This window comes from Humulus lupulus, chromosome X (assembly GCF_963169125.1).
Source record: "Humulus lupulus chromosome X, drHumLupu1.1, whole genome shotgun sequence".
Lineage (NCBI taxonomy): Eukaryota > Viridiplantae > Streptophyta > Magnoliopsida > Rosales > Cannabaceae > Humulus > Humulus lupulus.
The window spans coordinates 196941874-196949017 of NC_084802.1; the positions used below are offsets into that span (position 1 = coordinate 196941874).

A 7144-nucleotide genomic window follows, 5' to 3' on the forward strand; every position below is an offset into this window, starting at 1 on the left:
ACACGTTTATGGCCAAACGACTCGATTAGCGAGGTTAGCACTGTTTGCAATGTACACTGTAGCGGTCCCTGGAGTTGGGGCGTTACCCATTCCTTGGGCTTGGCCAATCTCTGACTGCCTCAATCTTAGTTGGGTCCACCTTGATTCCATTTCTACTAACAATGTGACCAAGGAAAGTCACATGTGGTAACAAGAATTCACACTTCTTGAACTACACATACAGCCTATGTTCCCTCATCCTTTGTAAAAGCAACATGAGATGCTGCTCATGCTCTTCCTACGACTGAGAGTAAACTAGAATATCGTCGATGAAGACGATCACGAAGCGATCCAGATAATCCTTGAACACCCTGTTCATCAAATCCATAAAAACTATTGGGGCATTAGTCACTACAAGAATTTTGAGTAAATATTACGTTAAGATATAGCACCTTTTTTAAAGTGTTATTAATGATTTAGCTCTAAAATATTCGGGTAGAAATATTTAGCGCCAAGTGAATTAGTAATGGCACCTTTACTTTTCATTTTTTTTTATTATTTTACACAGCACTCATTCTGAATATGGGTTCTCTCTAAACGCCTAAATCCCTTCATTCTCACCATTCATTTCATCGATTCTCTCTAACCTCCACGAGAGAGTGCTCAAACCACACGGCGTCGTTCTCCTCCACCGGCGGTCAGATCAGTTTACTCCAACATCACAAAGTCGCTCTCCACCCCATCGGCTCGACTTAGCAAACATCAAAGGCACTCTTTCTTGTCCTGACCTCACTCTGGTAATGGTTCCTACTCTTCAGTAAATGAGAGAGAGCCCTAAGCCGCTGCCCTCTCCTCCTCTCACTTCTATCCGCTATTCTTCTTTTTCTTGGAAGAATAGGTGACGGCGCCTGGCGGAGGCAGAGGCAAAGGCGAGGTCACGGGTTCGACGATGCGTGGGTCTTCTTCTCCTCAGCACACGACGGAGGCGAGATCTGGTATGTTTCCTCTCGACTTATTTTTGTTGTTGTTGGTTGGTTCATGGTAGGCGAAGCCTTAGAATGGGGTATTTTAATTACTGTGTGTTTAATAATCTTATAGGTTTTCTTCATAGTATATGTTTTGTCTTTCATTTTAGTTATAGGGAAGATTAGATTATAGGAGACTCTTAATGAAATTGCTAAATTGGTATTTTGAAGTCATAATGTTAAATTATCATTTCATGATTGCTAAGGTACTTCAGTCATGAGCAAATATAAGAAACTACTTGGTGTGATATCCATCCTGTTGATATTACATTATATGTGCTCTATTTGAATCTCTGTGTTTTTCTACTTTTACGGGCAATTGCTTTGTTATATTATCTTGATCTCCTATGTTTTGACACTAAGTAATCTATTTTCAGTTGTTGTAGCTTATTTTGATTTGGGAATTCCTGGTTTTTGTATGACGTGCGAATTAGTTGCTACTATTTTATTATTAGCATTCTATTAGGTTTCAGTTACAGTTTAGTGATTTACTAAATGTTCTGTTTTCATTCCTGGTGATCTGGACCAGATTGTTAATGGACCTGAAGTCTTGAGCAAGTTTGTTGGTGAAACATAAAAGAATGTTAGAGATCTGTTTGTTGATGCTGAAATGATCAGAGGACTCGCGGTAAGAGAAATTTATACCCAGAATATGATAATTAACCTGTTTGTATTTACTAATGTCGTAATGTCCTTTACTGTTTAGGTGATGAAAGTGATTTGCATGTCATAATCTTTGATGAAATTGATGCTATTTGCAAGGTGCTAACCATTATGAGTATATATCAGATTCTCTGTGTTTTTGTAATGGAATTGGTATTAGCTGGTGACATTTATAATACTGATTTGGGTTATTAACAAAGTCAACTGGTCTTTCACATTAGATTTCTTCATTTTATGGTTGCCATTGTCAGCTTGATAAATTTCATTCGCTACTTGCAATTTCTCTGATTTATGGGTTTTCTTTTATTGTTTCATGAGTTTCTTTTGACATCATTATTATCTTTTCGCAATCCTTATTGATTTAACTTAATTATTAGCACTGATTTGCTTTTAATTTGTGAATGCAGTCGAGAGGATCAACCAGGGATGGTACTGGAGTTCATGACAGTATTGTGAATCAACTGCTTACAAAGGTACGTGAATGGTTTCAACTTTTGAGTCTGGGATATTTTATAAATTTTTGTCTTATAATAATATCTATTACCAGGGAAAGACTCAACTTTTCTAACTGTGGGAATTTTATCAATGTAATCTATGGTTGACAGATTAGTTACTTTGCAGATAGATGGTGTAGAGGCTTTGAATAATGTCTTGCTCATTGGAATGACCAACAGAAAGGATTTACTTGATGAAGCCCTATTGAGGTGCTTTCTTTTCTCCTTTGACATCTAGCCTTATTGCCTATCTGTATCTGGATTGTCTCAAAGTGTTTTCTTTTTACCCACACACCACACACATATATTATATATATTTAACAATAGCACTTTTTGTATAATTGACTGACTTGCCATGCACGAACATCCTGATTTTTCTCATAACTTTTTACAAAATATGCATGGCAGATGAACTGCTGAATTAAGATTATTTCTTTTGATTTTTTTAAAATGAAGAATGAGAATGAACTGCTGGTGACAAACACAAGAAAAAAATTTTGGCAAACAACTTTTAATTTTTCTTTTCCATATTATGCAGACCAGGACGGTTGGAGGTTCAAGTTGAGATAAGCCTGCCTGATGAGAATGGTCGTCTACAGATTCTTCAAATTCATACAAATAAAATGAAGGAAAATTCCTTTCCTGCTCCTGATGTGAACCTTGCAGAACTTGGTACGTGCATTGGTGATGTATACTAGTGAGACCTATCATATTTATTTTTTAGATTGCGACATTTAAATGATGAGTATTTCCTTCTGTTATGGTGTATTCAGTATTTCCATCTGTTTTCTGTTAATTTTGTTTGCTTGTAGGGTTTGCTTTTGTTTACAGCTTGCCTGCAGCTACATTTTGATCTCTGTTTCAGGCTCCTGTTAGTGGTATTTTTTATGCTCTGCAACTAGTTTTGTTTTATGTTTTTATGCTCTACATTTTTTAGCTTTTTATGCTCTTCAAAAATTAGAGTAACCTAATCTCAACAGGATGCCTGTCTTCACCTTTCTCTGTCCTCACTGTAAGGTTGTCCCACAGCTTCCCTTATCCATTTTGTGGAAAAGTACTTTAATTTTCATATATAAGGCAATCCTTTTATGCGAGTATGTGATTTAGTAAAAGCAATGAACAGGCAAAGAACAAATGGAGAGATTGGATTTCTAGCAGAAACAATGGATTACTGTCACATATATATTACGTTGTTAGCTGCTGTAGTGTACTGCATTTGGAGGAATTGAAATGGCTGTGTTTTTTATCATTGCTCTCGATCTGCTTCTAGTTTAGCTGCTGAAGTTAAACTTTTATTGCATCATAGGCTTATCAGTATTAGCAAAAAGAAACTTTTTGCCCAGGATAATCGTTTACTAGCTCAGTTCACTATGTAATTGTTTAGTGTTCTGCTCTGTTTTTCCCTGTATTGGTTTTTCTTTTAGCTTGCTGTGAGTTGTTTTTTGAGGCTTGCTGTTAGCCGTTGGTTGTTTGAGTTGGTTTAGTGTGTATCTTTGCTTGTTTGATTAATGAAGTTCATCCTTTCTTCTTGATAAAAAAAAATCATTGTAGTATCTGCGTTTTTTCATGTGGGTGGGCAGGATATGTTTTTATCAAGGTAAATAATTTATTTTTATCACATGGCATCTAATGTGAACATATTGCTTGTTTGGATTGGGAACATTGATGGGCAGCATCTTTTATAAGGATTTTATTCATTTTTGGTGGAGTCTCTTTTACTGTCAGTCAAACTCATTCCATTTGAGAAAGCTGACGACTTTGGTCTTAATTTTTATTTATTTTTTGTAAAACTTTTAAGGGTAGGATTTGAGTTTGTTTCTCTTAATCTCTATCCTGCTTTTGTTCGAATTGAGTAATTTCTTTTCTAATCCCATATATTTTTTCTTGTTTCTTGTAGTCTCTTCTGTGTAGTGAGTCCAGGGTTAAAGAATGTCTGGGCCTTTGCCTCTGCATCATGGCATATCTTCTGGGACACGAGGCTCTGGAGGGAGCAATGATTTTAGCGACTCTAAAATGAAAGATAAAACAGAAAAGGATGATTTGGATAGAAGAGGTTCATCTGATCAGAGTGCCTTTGGGATGAATGTGAGTGTAATTATCATTCTCCTTTCTTTCCTACATAAACCTATCCTCATAAATTTATATTAATGGTATTAGTAAATTAATCTTGATACAGTTTTGGTTTAATGGTATTGGTTTGCCACTATTGTTTTGATAAAGCCTTTGACAAGTTCTATGACATGTACAATGCAACTTGGTATGATATGGATATGTTTAGAGCTGTTATTATCTTCATAATTGATCAACATTTTCACTTCATAATTGACATAAATCCAAACTGTATTACAGGAAAGGTTATGGGTTGTAGATATTGATACAATGTGGATTATATATATACATATATGTTATGTAATGCTGTTTATTTAGGTTGTAATTTTTACTTTGAATTAGATATATTAATATGATTTAAGCATTATTCTGATGAGATTTATGACATTATTAATATGACATTGTTTATGCTATGTTTTGTTACTCCATCGTTTATGCTATGTTATGTAATCTTTAGCAAGATCTTCTCTTTACCATGAAATCATCTGATCAAGAATATAATGCACTTTTAATGGCTTGAATTCAAACTTTCTTGACTATGTAGTCTAATTGTATCGTATATGATGTATGTGATTATGAGGTGGCTGTAATTACTAGAAATCAAGTATATTCTAGTTCTATATGCATTAAAGATTGTAGTTTTGTTAAATTTGTTTTCTCTATTGTTGGAATGCAATTCTCTTTTTCTTTTCTTCCCCTCTTTATAACAATGCTGTTTAATTTAATCAGGCGTCCATCTTGCTACTCTTGTATATGCGTCCATCAGGATTTCTATGGAAACATCTGATTGAAATATTTGTATAAAGAGTTTTACTTCTCAAGTTTCTGAATTTATATTACGACTGTTAGAACTACTAGCTGTTTTTTTCTTGAGAAATGAGTAGTTGAAATGTGATGTTAAAGATCATGGCTTTGGTGACACTGAATATGACATGGACCTCTTCAAACTTGATATGATTAGTTTGCCATTTACATCCATTCTTGAATGCAGTAATTTCAAGAATACTGGCTTGCAGTGCTCATGTTGGAGCATGTTGGTACGAGTCACAGCGGTGCGAGTCATGGTGCTCTGTCTTCCTCACACAAGTCACATCGGTATCTCCTCTGCTAGAAGGAAGAACCCATGCAAGAACATCTCTGTGAGGTATTTTTTATGGAGATTTCAATTTAGTATCACATAATCAATGTATCATTACTATATCAATATATATATTTATAAAGTGTTTGCTAGATTTGGCCAAAATCAATGTATTTGATATAAGTTTCTAATTAAGAATTTGGTATGTTTGGTTTAGTTGATGCGATTTAGTTCCTTTGGACTGTGTTGAGTATTTATGAGACAGGGAAGATTACTAATAGCTATTTAAACTTTATGGCAACTATATTACAGGTTGTTTGGGGGAGTGTGAGTTTGTTTGTGTTTCAAGATTGTAAATATCTAGGTAGAGGAGTATTTTTCAAATTGTATGGTTTCTACTGCTTAAATGGAGTATTTCCCTACTTTTGGATCCATGGAGTGCTTGTCTTGCTTCCATGTGTTTCATTTCGTTGTTAACTTTGTGTATGGTTGAGTGTGTTATTACAAGTTCTATTGTTCGTTTGATCTTTAGCTTGGGAATTTTTATCAGTTTCCATTAGGGGCTTATAGTGTCCTTTTCATTCTGATCAAACTTTTCAGCAGGTTCCTCAAATTTCAGTGATCTTTAGCTTGGGGGAGTGATAGCTATTTATGCTCACAACAAAGACAAGTGCACAAAGGATGATGAATTGAAGAATGGAGCAAGTTTCATGCATGATTTACTTTTGTGTATCTTGTAATGTTTCTGTTTTTCATTTTTGAAGTAAAAAATATTCAAGATTATAAAACTTTATTATGTTATGCTTTCAAACTAAGTTAGAATTAAGATCTCATGAAGTAGACACATTCATTGTTTGAATTAGTTATTGTTCAATGTAATACTTATAGTTTATCAATCTATTAAGAATTACATTTTATGATTAATTTTGATTTTTTTTTTATCAAAATACAATAATGAAAATCTTTTAATTAAAAAAAAACCATATAAGTATACTTAATAAAATTTAAAATTTTATTACTATATGTTATGATTTAAAAACATATTATAAGCATAAAAAATCGTTATGGTTTATATAATATAACAAACTAAAAATGTTATCAAAATAATCAAATGTAATAGTTGAAAAGTGTTATGAAAAAAGTACAAGATTAAACTTCAAATTTATAACCAAAAACTATATCTAAATGTTATTATTTGAATATTATAGCACCTAAAAATGTGTTATTGAATAGTTTAAGATAACACCGAACATAACATTCAAAAAATGTTATAGAAAAGACTGGACTTTTAATAACAGGGGCTATGTTAGCATTTTCAGAAGTGCTATCAATAGTCTCGGTTAGCAGTTTTTAAGTGTTACGAATACTGTTTTTTCTTGTAGTGAGTAAAACCAAATGACATGACCAGGAACTCATAATGTCCATATCTAGTGCGGAAGGGAGTCTTTGGTATATCTTCCTTCTTGATCCTCAACTGGTGATAACTATATCGAAGATCAATCTTTGAGAATACATTCTTGCCCTGCATCTGATCAAACATGTCATCTATCCTTGGCAGAGGATACTTATTCTTATTGGTTAGCTAATTCAGTTCCCTGTAATCAATACACATCCTCAGAGAACCGTCCTTCTTCTTTACAAATAAGACTGGCGCACACCCCATGGAGAGAAATTGAGTCCGATAAAACCCAAGTCTAACAACTCATGTAATTGCACCTTTAGTTCTTTCAACTATGATAGGGCCATTCTGTACAATGCCCTAGACACTGGTTCTGTCTTTGGTGCTAGTTCAATAA

The 7144-nt window shown here is 33.9% G+C and overlaps 1 long non-coding RNA gene across 1 annotated transcript; it reads left to right on the top strand.

Moving 5' to 3' along the window:
• The first annotated feature begins 1581 nt into the window (after positions 1-1581).
• Positions 1582-2833, top strand: LOC133804504 (uncharacterized). The gene is made up of 5 exons (XR_009878513.1): positions 1582-1632; positions 1711-1766; positions 2075-2140; positions 2289-2371; positions 2700-2833. It is a non-coding gene; the product is annotated as an uncharacterized LOC133804504 (long non-coding RNA).
• Positions 2834-7144: the final 4311 nt, after the last annotated feature.